The sequence below is a fragment of the Ranitomeya imitator genome, chromosome 1, assembly GCF_032444005.1.
Source record: "Ranitomeya imitator isolate aRanImi1 chromosome 1, aRanImi1.pri, whole genome shotgun sequence".
NCBI lineage: Eukaryota > Metazoa > Chordata > Amphibia > Anura > Dendrobatidae > Ranitomeya > Ranitomeya imitator.
In genome coordinates, this window is record NC_091282.1 from 669,063,336 (window position 1) to 669,076,365 (window position 13,030).

The 13,030-nt window shown below is 48.7% G+C and overlaps 1 protein-coding gene across 1 annotated transcript in view; it reads left to right on the plus strand.

Annotated features, from left to right (window-relative positions):
• Window positions 1-11,031: 11,031 nt before the first annotated feature.
• Window positions 11,032-13,030, plus strand: part of BAHD1 (bromo adjacent homology domain containing 1) — a 192,355-nt gene continuing 190,356 nt past the window's right edge. Inside the window, exon 1 of the mRNA XM_069729644.1 lies at window positions 11,032-11,129. The gene's annotated coding sequence lies outside the window, so the exon portion shown is untranslated. The remainder of the gene's footprint in view (window positions 11,130-13,030) is intronic.

A 13,030-nucleotide genomic window follows, 5' to 3' on the forward strand; every position in this document is an offset into this window, starting at 1 on the left:
CCTACTAGAGAGAGTGAATTCCTACAATTGGTGGATGAAAAGCGGTTGTGAAGTCCCAGAGAGCACAGGTGATTGCAGTGTTATGGACTGACCTGAGTTGGAGTAGTGATATTGCAACCACTAGGGGCAGCACCAGCAGGTAGCGTAGTCAGGGAATCATCAGACATCGGTAACATAGCAGCAGTGTATTTGGTTGGATAAGCAGGAATCGTAGTCAGATGATAGCCAAAGGTTGGTACACAGAGCAGAAGTATAGTTGGTTGGATAAGCAGGAATCGTAGTCAGATGATAGCCAGAGGTTGGTAACAAGCAGCAGTGTAGATTGGAGGATCAGCAGGAATCGTAGTCAGGAGATAGCCAGAGGTCGGTACACGGTAGCAGCCGTAGTATCTTGAGAATAAGCTGCAAATGGAAAGAAGCTAGACTAAAAGCTGAGAGCTCAATAATCTCGTAAGGAAGAAAGTGCAGTGCCAGGTTTAAGTAGGGTGTTCAATTAGGAGATCACAGGGTTGAACCAATCTGGAACTCGGGGTGGAGTTATAACAAGGTGGCACGGGGTGGTAGTCATGACCGAGTCCATTTAAAGCAACAGTCCATGAACATCCCTACCCCTTGCCCAAAAAAACAGACAGGATAGATGCAACCCCAGGCGATTTACCTTTTTTCCACAGTCACTGCAGCACAGACAATAAGGGTCAAGGAACACAATCCAGGCACAATTGTGATCCAACAGGAAAAAACAATTAATTGTAGAGAAAAAAGATGCAATAAACTACAATTAAATACATTCTGTAAAAAGGAAATCAAGGCAGCAAAGATTGAGACAGAGAGACTCATTGCCAGAGAGAGTAAAAATAATCCCAAAATATTCTTTAACTACATAAATAGTAAGATACAAAAAAATGATAGTTTTGGCCCCCTTAAAAATAGTCTGGGTGAACTGGTGGATGAGGATGAGGAAAAAGCCAATATGCTAAATGACTTTTTTTCATCAGTATTTACACAAGAAAATCCCATGTCACATGTATTGTTGTTCTTCTTCCCAGTCCAGGAGTACTGGATTTAACCGGGGGGAGTGCAGCGCCCCAGAGATCTGGTCGTTGCAGTATGACACTCTGCCACTAAGGGGAGTGATGGTACGTCTGATGACACTGAAGGAATTCTCCTGACCAGGTATCACCAGCACACATTACACTTCACACTCCGGCCACTAGGGGGAGCAAATGGCTTTATTTATTGTGCCACTCCTCACACTGGTAAAACTAGGGGCTGGGGAGGAAGTTAGTCAGAAGCTGACTGGGTTGGATTCAGGCAACATCCCGTGGCAGGGGGTGTTGCGGGGAGAAGACACAGGGGGGTCCCTGTCAGGCGTGGGAACCTGGCAGGTGCCTAGCGAACAGAACAGAACGTTACGGAACCGCGCCTGCACTACCTTGCGGCGGTATCCTAAGAAAGAGACAAGAAAGGAAGGATATTGTGGAACAGTGTAAACGAGATGAAGCAAAAAGGAGTACCAGTAGGAGTCGTGCCGTGAGACCGAGGCAACATCCTACTGAGGCGTGTAGCCGGTGGCCGGAACACCGCGGGAGTAACTGACTTCAGGCCTTAGTTCAAACTCCGCAGGACAGTTAATTATAGGTTGGCTGTCTACCGTAAATTTCCTAAGAAGACATAGGGGGCAACATTGGGAGAGGGGCGTCTCTAGGGTCCCGGAAGACCTCCAAGCCTTCCCGTCATACGGGTGCGTCCTAGCCAAAACATACTGGGGGACGAGAAACTAGTAACATCTGGAACTAAAGAGAGAGAGAGCTGTAGAGAACGAACGAACGAGAACAGCAGTTGTGAGGACTATGCCGAATGCTCAGCAGGGTAGGACTACAACACACAGGCACTAGTGGTGGGCAACGATTTCCATCTGCGAGGGAAACTCTGGAAGTGCCCATCAGACCGGCCTGTCTCTGATAGCCCTGTTAAACGTGCTCTGGATTGAGGATCCTGAAGTCTTCAGTAAAGAGGTAAAGAGACTGCAACCTTGTGTCCTCGTTATTGCCTGCACCTCACACCATCGCCACCTACACCACTGGGAAGCCCTGGGGACATACTTCACCTGTGGGAAGGTATACCATCCAGCTGCCATTCCATCACCCCAGCGGACCCCATAGCAGCATCGGTCACCCTGACCGAACACCACAGGTGGCGTCACGAACCCCTGACAGACTGCACCACCTTTATTGCACGCCCCTTAGCAGGGTTGCGGACTGGGTCTAGCCACCGTGACAGCCTCAGAACCGAACCAGAGAGGCCTGGTACCGAAACGCGTGGCCCTGTGTCTGGGGGCAATCCAGTCCCCCCTGCACAAGCTTCGATTAGGGGCCCCACCACGGGACTGAGTTTCCACATTATAGTTGGCCACAAAGATTTCGGTCGGCAGTCCCTGCTCCAGGATGAAGCCCCAACCCCTCTTCGGGTGAAAGGCTAACACTGTCCCTCGTCTCACCGGATCCCCTTTGCCACGTTTAGTCTTAGATTTCGGTACTCTTTGGGTAGTCTGTTTCGTTTGTTCTCGGTCTTCCCATTGTGCAACTAAGCATTGTCTGTACTACTCCCAGGTGAGCCCAACAACGTAAGAGCCCTCCTGTCTGGACCGGTCTGGCTGAATCCTGGGCGCATCCCATTCAAAGATCACCCCCTCGGGACTCACGTCTAACGGTTCGCCCATAGATATTGGTAGCGGGGGCAGTATCCCCTTCATGGCGTACAGGGTTGTCACCCCAATCTCAGTAACGGGAGGCTGGTCACAGCTGGGATGGGGTGCGGTCACCGGAGCTGGATCGGTCGGCGGGGCAGGGTCGCCTTTGGTACCTGCGACTGATGTGGTTCCACCGATGTCGAACGGCTCCGCTGACGAGGACGCTGGAGTCTGCAGCAGCTCTGACCACGGCGCTCCCTGTGCGATCTTCTTGCACAGCTCCGACTTCCATTTCTTCGCCGTCGCCGACCCCTCGCCTGGAGTCGGGTGGTTCGATGCCTCCTCCGGCAATTCCAGGGGATCCGGATCCCCCTGTGGCGGTAAGCCCTGGTCCGGCTCCGCTGGTTTGCAGTGATCCTGGGTCACTTCGTCGTCGTTCAGGCACTCGCTGGTCGCCGTCTCCTCTCCTGGCTCTGCGGCAGCACACACACGAGGCTCCTCCATTTTCTGGGGTTTGAGCTCCTCCATTCCTGAGCTCGTCATCCTGCAGCCATAGTCGGAGTGGGCGGATGTTGCTGTTCGCGCCGTTTTCTCGATCTCCTCCCATGACACGCCCTTCTTCTTCTCCTGCGCTCCTCGTGGCGCGGCAGTGGCGGTGGTTTTGGTGGGAATCATGCATCAATAGCAGCACACAGTCTTTGCAATAAATCACAGTCCAAACACGTTTCAATCACAGTTCCAAGGCACACATGACCTGCTTCTCAGGCTTAAGTACGTTCCTGTTCGTGACCCCAAATTGGAGCGCCCCCAGACACAGGGCCACGAGTTCTCGGTACCAGGCCTCTCTGGTTCGGTTCTGAGACTGTCACGGTGGCTAGACCCGGTCCGCGACCCTGCTAAGGGGCGTCCAATAAAGGTGGTACAGTCTATCAGGGATTCGTGACGCCACCTGTGGTGTTCGGTCAGGGTGACCGACGCTGCTGTGGGGTCCGCTGGGGTGATGGAATGGCAGCTGGATGGTATACCTTCCCACAGGTGAAGTATGTCCCCAGGGCTTTCCAGTAAGGTGGATGGTGATGGTGTGAGGTGCGGGCAATAACGAGGACACAAGGTTGCAGTCTCTTTACCTCTTTACTGAAGACTTCAGGATCCGCAATCCAGAGCACGCTTAACAGGGCTATCTGAGACCGGCCGGTCCGATGGGCACTTCCAGAATTCTCTTTGCAGGTGGAGATCGTTGCCTACCAATAGCGCCTGTGTGTTGTAGTGCTACCCTGCTGAGCATTCGGAATAGTCCTCAAAACTTCTGTACTCGTTCGTTCGTTCTTTCTAATGCGTTCCAGATGTTTCTAGTTCAAGGTCCCCCAGGTATGTTATGGCTAGGACGCACCCGTATGACGGGAAGGCCTGGAGTTCTTCCGGGACCCTAGAGACGCCCCTCTCCCACTGTTGCCCCTTATGTCTTCGTAGGTGTTTAGGTGAGATAGCCAACCTATAATTAACTGTCCTGCGGAGTTTGAAGTAAAGCGTAGAGCCAGTTACTCCCTTGGTGTTCCGGCAACCGGCTACGCGCCTCAGTAGGATGTTGCCTCGGTCTCACGGCACGACTCCTACTGGCTCTCCTTTGTGCTTGATCTCGTTTCTCACTGTTCCACAATATCCTTCGCTTCGTATCTCTTTCTTAGGATACCACCGCGGGGTGTGCAGGCGTGGTTCCGTAACGTTCTATTCTGTTCGCTAGGTACCTGCCAGGTTCCCACGCCTGACAGGGACCCCCCTGTGTCTTCTCCCTGCAACACCCCCTGCCACGGGATGTTGCCTGAATCCAACCCAGTCAGCTTCTGACTAACTTCCTATCCAACCCCTAGTTTTACCAGTGTGAGGAGTGGCCCAATAAATAAAGCCTTTGGCTCCCCCTAGTGGCCGGAGTGTGAAGTAACATAGTAACATAGTAACATAGTTAGTAAGGCCGAAAAAAGACATTTGTCCATCCAGTTCAGCCTATATTCCATCATAATAAATCCCCAGATCTACGTCCTTCTACAAAACCTAATAATTGTATGATACAATATTGTTCTGCTCCAGGAAGACATCCAGGACTCTCTTGAACCCCTCGACTGAGTTCGCCATCACCATCTCCTCAGGCAAGCAATTCCAGATTCTCACTGCCCTAACAGTAAAGAATCCTCTTCTATGTTGGTGGAAAAACCTTCTCTCCTCCAGACGCAAAGAATGCCCCCTTGTGCCTGTCACCTTCCTTGGTATAAACAGATCCTCAGCGAGATATTTGTATTGTCCCCTTATATATTTATACATGGTTATTAGATCGCCCCTCAGTCGTCTTTTTTCTAGACTAAATAATCCTAATTTCGCTAATCTATCTGGGTATTGTAGTTCTCCCATCCCCTTTATTAATTTTGTTGCCCTCCTTTGTACTCTCTCTAGTTCCATTATATCCTTCCTGAGCACCGGTGCCCAAAACTGGACACAGTACTCCATGTGCGGTCTAACTAGGGATTTGTACAGAGGCAGTATAATGCTCTCATCATGTGTATCCAGACCTCTTTTAATGCACCCCATGATCCTGTTTGCCTTGGCAGCTGCTGCCTGGCACTGGCTGCTCCAGGTAAGTTTATCATTAACTAGGATCCCCAAGTCCTTCTCCCTGTCAGATTTACCCTGTGCTTTCCCATTCAGTGTGTAATGGTGATACTGATTCCTTCTTCCCATGTGTATAACCTTACATTTATCATTGTTAAACCTCATCTGCCACCTTTCAGCCCAAGTTTCCAACTTATCCAGATCCATCTGTAGCAGAATACTATCTTCTCTTGTATTAACTGCTTTACATAGTTTTGTATCATCTGCAAATATCGATATTTTACTGTGTAAACCTTCTACCAGATCATTAATGAATATGTTGAAGAGAACAGGTCCCAATACTGACCCCTGCGGTACCCCACTGGTCACAGCGACCCAGTTAGAGACTATACCATTTATAACCACCCTCTGCTTTCTATCACTAAGCCAGTTACTAACCCATTTACACACATTTTCCCCCAGACCAAGCATTCTCATTTTGTGTACCAACCTCTTGTGCGGCACGGTATCAAACGCTTTGGAAAAATCGAGATATACCACGTCCAATGACTCACCGTGGTCCAGCCTATAGCTTACCTCTTCATAAAAACTGATTAGATTGGTTTGACAAGTGTAATGTGTGCTGGTGATACCTGGTCAGTAGAATTCCTTCAGTGCCATCAGACGTACCATCACTCCCCTTAGTGGCAGAGTGTCATACTGCAACGACCAGATCTCTGGGGCGCTGCATCTACACCAGTGTTCCCCAACTCCTGTCCTCAAGAGCCACCAACATGTCGTGTTTTCAGGATTTCCTTAGTATGGCCCAGGTGATGTAATTGTTGCCTTTCTAGATGATGAAATTCTCACCTGGGCAATACTAGGGAAAACCTGAAAACATGACCCATTGGTGGCTCTTGAGGACCGAACTTGGGGAACACTGGTCTACACTGTAGTGTAAGCAGGGGTGCCAGACCCTTTGGCTCCTCTTGACCCTGTGTTGCCTCACACAGGGAGTTTTCTGCAGACCAACTGCTCTGTCTGCTTGCAAGACCAAAACTGACACACCCAAACCCTCCCGAAGGTTTTTTTTTTACTCTCTGACAGACTCTGTGGCCATGGGCCACTTGTAAGATCCGGGCTGGAAGAAACAGACCGGCCCCACTACCTTCCTGCAGTCCGTTTAAAAAATAAAAGCCCAAACCAGTTTTCTTGAACAATTCTTGGTCAAATAGCTTGACCAGGTTCAAACTTACTTTTATTCTGCCTTGTGACTCTCAGGCACCCTGCTGTGAACACAAGGCACTCCAGTGGATCTAATACGCTTCTGAGCGCATATTGGGGGACACATAGCGACCCTCACATATGAAACCATCAATGCCTCATAGGAGGCATGTGCTATTCCTACTTTGCCAACCATGCCTGCAGTGCTGTTCCTCATCCTGGCGAGAGGCCTCAGGAATGCCAGGTGATTATGAACGGTGTTCAAGTGACGGGACGTTTGGACTCAAAGAGTTTGGTGACCCTGGCAAGAGCCACACTTCCACATGTGATAGTCCTTGGGAAGGGAGTGGAGGTGAGGTGTATCCATGGAGATGCCAATAACTATCCCACAGTCCAGGTGGACATATGTATAGACTGTGGTTCCTTGTCCCACCAAGTAGAAGTGGTCAATGATTTGTTGCAAGCTATTGTAATCAGACATGACTTTCCATTGTTCTGGGACTTATGGGCTACAGCTGTAGCACCCAGTAGTCTGATATGTCACCAGGAGTCCGCTATGTTAACAAGGTCACATGATATAATCAATGAATCTCCTTTCACTGTATTGGCTAGAGAGGAGGATGAGGAAGCATCCCCTGAAGTCAAGTCCCATGACAACTATTAGGCTGCCCAGCTCAGGGACTTAACAGTAAAAGGTACTCTGGAAAATGTAAGTGTGTTAAATGGTGTTCCACCAGGAACCGTGAGACAATATTTGTTTTCTGTAGTTGGCCAGGCCTAATGCTCTGTTATGTCAAGAGACCAAAGTGAAGGGATAGGTAAAAGTGCTCTTCCCCAAGTCCCAAGAGGGAAAATCCAGGGAGTATAATTGGTTGTCTTGAGTGAGACAATTTAATCTTGGGGATTGGGTACTTGTGTTAGTGCCCACAGGAGATAACAAGATCCTTACCCAGTGGCAGAGACCCTATAAATAGTGGAAAAAGTGGGAGAAGTCAACTATAAAGTACAGCAGGGAAAAGTAAGGCCTTTCCCATTGTAAAGTGGCTTTCGGCACTCATCAACTGATGAGTTTAGAGAGACTGCTGCTCACCATATCTCTGCAGCGCTCCAGGGTCTTGGTCATTGCAGTAATATCATTCTCCTCTAGGGGGAGTGATATTACGTTTGGAGGCAAAGAAGGACAACTGAATCCAGGTATCACAAACATGCAACACATTTCGCACTCCAGGATGCCAGGGGGAGCTCTGCTCCTATTTATAAGGGCACTCCTCACACTTAGGTAAAACTGGTTGCCTGGGGAGGAAGTTAGTGAGTTGCTGGCTGAGCTTAGCTCAGGTAGTTGGTCCCTGACAGGGGTGGGATCCTGTCAGAGATCGAGACAGAAGGACATGGAGCTCTGCATGCCCTGAGAGCTGCAGCTTCCAGAAAGAGACACTAAAGGAGAACTGTATTGTAGAGAGGGTGAAGAAGTCATAGCAAAGGAGTGGATATCAGAGGAGTTCTGCCCTACACAGGCTGCCTCCTTATGAGGTGCAGGATCCCAGTAGCCGGAACACCGAGGGAGCAATGATCCTTTATTCCTTGCTCCAGAGACCGGCAGGACAGCTTATTTCATGTTACCTGTCCGCCCCTACACCCAGGAGGCAAGGTGGCACCCCTCAGAGGCTGGGGCATGATAGAGTCCCTGTAAAACGCCTCAAGCAACCGGTCATACGGGTTTGTCCTATCCATCGGGGGACAGAGAGAGAGAGACATAACGTCTGTAACATCTCCAATAGTTGTGAGGATCTTATGAGAAGCTTAGCAGTAAGATAATACAACACTCAGCGCTAGAGGAAGGCTACTGATTTCTACCTAAAAAAGGGGACTCTGGATTTGCCTCCAAACCGGCCGGACTCTGCCTGCCCTGTGGTCTGGTGCTCTGGACTGTGGATGCTGAAACCTTCAGTAAAAGGTAAAGAGACTGCACACTTGTGTCCTCGTTCTTCTCTGCGCCTCTCACCATCCACCATCTACACACTGGGAAGCCCTGGGGACATACTTCACCTGTGGGAAGGTATATCATCCAACTGCCATAACATCACCCCAGTGGACCCCTTGAAGCAGCGTATGTCACCCTGACCGAATACCACAGGTGGCGTCATGAACATATCCCTTTAAAGACCTTTCCCTTCTACTACGGACATCCCAGGGCCTCGGACCGGGTCAGCCACTGTGACATTCCCCCGTGAACCGAAGGACCCGGTACTGAGTACCCCACAGTCCCATGAGGGCGCTCCATCTCCACCCCTGGGTGAGGTTCACTTTGTATATTGAGAGCTGTTTGTCTCACACGTGCCTGTGTGTATGGAGGTGTGCAGATCTCCTGGATTGAATACATTTGCTAAAGGATTAAGAAGCTGGACTCTGAGCTGAGTGAGCTAACTAGCACTGTAGTATGGACTTTATGCTGTACTTTGAGCTGAACAAGGCCTGTATTTGAGTTTGGATTTTAAATAGAAACGGTACCTGTAATACCTCACATTGCTCCAAAGTGAGTAGCATTTTTACACCATATATCATAGCAGCCCGCTAAAACCCTGGAAGGATAGAAACTCAATGGAAACCTTGCTTATCAGCCCAATTAGAAACTAATGTTTCGGCTGTCAAAGTAGCAGGAAATCTGTCACCTTCTCAAAGAAAACATGGCCGGAAATTAGTACCCAAAAACAGAGGAAGGTTCTTGGAGATACTAGGTCACACTTGTGTCATCAAACATGAGCCTCCAGTTTTCGTCAATTCCAAGCCCTGTAGAAATTTTGAGGTTTCAGAGAAGACAATACAGAATTGACCATGCCCCGTCACAAAGTCAGTTTTGGTAAAGTGGCCCTCTTTAGGCACAGTGGGTTGGCTGGTGGTGCCCAGCCCTCAGCTTTGGGCAGAGTAGGGGCATGTAGCAATGCCAGGTAAGCTAGGGTTAAATCTTAGTGCTGCATGCTTTGATTAGTGCACCTGCTAGCTCTGCATCTAAATCAGTCAGCTGGAGGAAGCTGACCAGACTGGATGTGTCTTGGAGCCGAAGAGAGAGACAGGACCGAATCCCTCCCTGAGAAGAGTCTGCACAGGCTGTGTGCAGAGAACTGCAAGTATCACTGGTTGCTATGGACAATAGCTGTTGTGTGTGACCGAGCTCGGGCTAGTTCAGAGTGGCTAGGCTCTCTTTTGTTACAAGGCTAGAGATTTATGGTTATGAGTGTTTTGGTGCTATGCAACCTGTGGAAAGCAATAAAAACTGCATGTGCTGGGACCAAAACCGCATAGCTTATGTGAATGCTACCTAAAGGCCGAATGCCTAATGCCTACCAGAGAGCGTGAATCCCTATAATTATATACATATACTCCTCAATATTGAAAGTGGAAATTGTAGCATGTAGAAGAGTAATTGAATGATGGAAATTACAGGATGAATAAACAAGGTAATGATCTGCAAATGATAAAAAAGCGAGCCAAATTTTTAAAACCTCTCTATCTGTTCAATATGGAGTATGAGTGCCACGTGCACTTACACCCACTGGCTGCTATCAATGAGGTTATTAATGATTGTCTGAGGAAGGTTCTCCAATGCTGAATGCACTTGGGCAAATCATCAAGATCCACTGCTGGCAGCTCCCTTTGCAATTGCAGATCAATTATGTCACAGATTAGATTAGTGGTGCCGGGTCAATGGTCACGGCAACATCATGAAGAAGCCTTCTTGAATGAATGCCACATCGGTCCTATTCCCGGGGTGACATAATGTACAGTAGCCGGACATCTCTGGTATTCATTCACGGTACACTAACAGCCCGGCGTTGCATTGATTTGATCAAGGAACCAGTGGTGTGGCCATTTCTCCAAACTGTCCCAGGAGCCCAGAATTCTCTGATAATATATTACAAACTTTCTTATATTCACTTGTACAATTGATTTATGTAAATTTTAGTGACCATTTTAGGACTAGATAAATGACGTTCACCAACCTTAGCTCACAGAGCATGGTGTTGCTCCATACAACAGTATCCACAGCTGAATATTTGGTAAATATTGCATTTTGTAGGTATTTCTTAGATGCCATCCCTCGTGCCCGGGCAGCAGTGCCACATGGCACACAGTTTGCACGTTTGGCACTCTGTGCGGTTGTAATCCATATAGTCAAAAATCCATGGAGAACAAAGCTGATGGATGAAATGAGTCGATGTGGACTTTTCGCGTAACCTGTGCCCATTTCCTCTGTGAATATTTGCACAGATATGCCCTAGAAAACAGTTGCCATTCCTCTTCGTTCCGCGTGCAATATAGGAGAAAGCCATCTTGTTGAGTATTTTTGGAATATTCGCACTTCTCCGCTTCGTTGTATGTAGTTGGCATTCCTTTTTACAGACTGAAGCTGTCATTCCTTTTAGTATGTCCCCTCCCATCCCCTGTAGCCACCGTCTCTCACTCCTCCTTCCCACAGATGGCTGCTGCTGCTGCTCTTCTCCTCCTCCTCCTCCTCTTCTGCTCTTCGTGTGTTTTCTTTTAATGCAAATTAAGACTCGGGAAAATCCAGAATCCCTGGAAAGATGGCGCAAAAAGGGTGCCCCCTGGGATATGGCTCCTGCCTCAGCCTATGTGCCAGGTAAGAGCCTGGTGTTTTCTGCTGTCTGTGCCCCTCTCGCCCTTGCATGTTGATGGCAGCTATGTAATATGTGCACTGTAGTACTCTGCTGGGCTTATAAAGTGCAGTTATCCTAATAGGCGCCTATAATTAGCCCTGATCCTGTTGGGTGGCTTCCAGTCACTCTGCATAACAAAAGTGCCTCCCACATGATGGATGTGCCCTCCCTGGGTGCTGCACACCTGTTTGACGTGATATGTGGGTGTCTTCTGTATCATACTATGACTGGTTGCTTGCAGGCTGTCGCCCGTCACTGCCCATGAGATGGCATGCAGGAAGGTTTGCCTGGTACTTGGGCTCTGGTTGCTTGGCAGGATGCATTCCAGTCTAAGTGCAATATAATGGCTTAGTACGGATACAGAGAACAGGGACTTACAGCTATAAGTGAGGCATATGTGATAACTGTGCCAGGTATGGTGCCCGTGACAGTATCATGGTGATTGTGCTAGTTATAGTGTCTCTGAGGTGGCATCATATTAGTGGTGCCAGTTCTGGTGCTCGTCAAGGTAGTATCATGGTAGTGGTCTTAGTTATGATGTCTGTGAGGGTGGTATCACAGTAGTTCTGTTATGGTGCTCATCATGGTGATATCATGGTAGTGGTGCCAGTTATGGTTCTCACCATGGTGGTTTCATGGTAGTGTTGACAGTTATGGTTCTCATCATGGTGGTTTCATGGTAGTGGTGACAGCTATGGTTCTCATCATGGTGGTTTCATGGTGGTGGTGACAGTTATGGTGCTCAGTATGGTGGTATCACGGTAGTAGTGCCAGTTATGGTGCTCATCATGGTGGTATCATGGTAGTGGTGGCAGTTATGGTGCTCGTCATGGTGATATGGTAGCGGTGCCAGTTATGGTGCTCGTCATGGTGAAATCATGGTAGTGGTGCCAGTTATGGTGCTCGTCATGGTGAAATCATGGTAGTGGTGCCAGTTATGGTGTTCGTCATGGTTATATCATAGTAGTGGTGCCAGTTATGGTGCCTCTAAGGATGGTATAATGGTAGTGGTGCCAGTTATTGTGCCTCTGTGGGGGGTATCATGGTAATGGTGCCAGTTATGGTACTCGTCATGGTGGTATCATGGTAATGGTGCTAGTTATGGTGCTAGTCATAGTGGTATCATGATAGTGATGCCAGCTATGGTTCTCGTCAAGGTGAAATCATGGTAGTGGAGCCAGTTATGTGTCTGTGAGGATGGTATCATGTTAGTGGTGCCAGTTATGTGATGATCATGGTGGTATCATGGAAGTGGTGCCAGTTATGGTGCTAGTCATGGTGATATCATATTAAATGGTGCAAGTTATGGTGCCTCTAAGGATGGTATAATGGTAGTGGTGCCTCTTATGGTGCTCCTCATGGTGGTATCATGGTAGTGGTGCCAGTTCTGGTGCTCGTCATGGTGATATCATAGTAGTGGTGCCAGTTATGGTGCCTCTAAGGATGGTATAATGGTAGTGGTGCCTCTTATGGTGCTCCTCATGGTGGTATCATGGTGGTGCTGCTAGTTATGGTGCTCATCATGGTGGTATCATGGTAGTGGTGCCAGTTATGGTGCTTGCCATGGTGGTATCCCAGTAGTTCTGCCAGTTGTGGTGCTCGTCATGGTGGTATTATGGTAGTGGTGCCAGTTACGGTGCCTGTGAGGGTGGTATCAAGCTGTAGGTATTGAAGTAGCAGATGGAGCAGATCTCTGACTATGGGGCCTCTCCGGCCCGAGGTTACGGTAAGCAGTTCTGCGTGACGTGCCCATCAGCTCATGTTCTGGGCTTCATGAAATGACCTCTTCTCAGATGCCCCCTCACGTCCTCGTGCCACACACATCTATTTGTCGTAGAGACGGCCCTTTGATTACCATTTATGA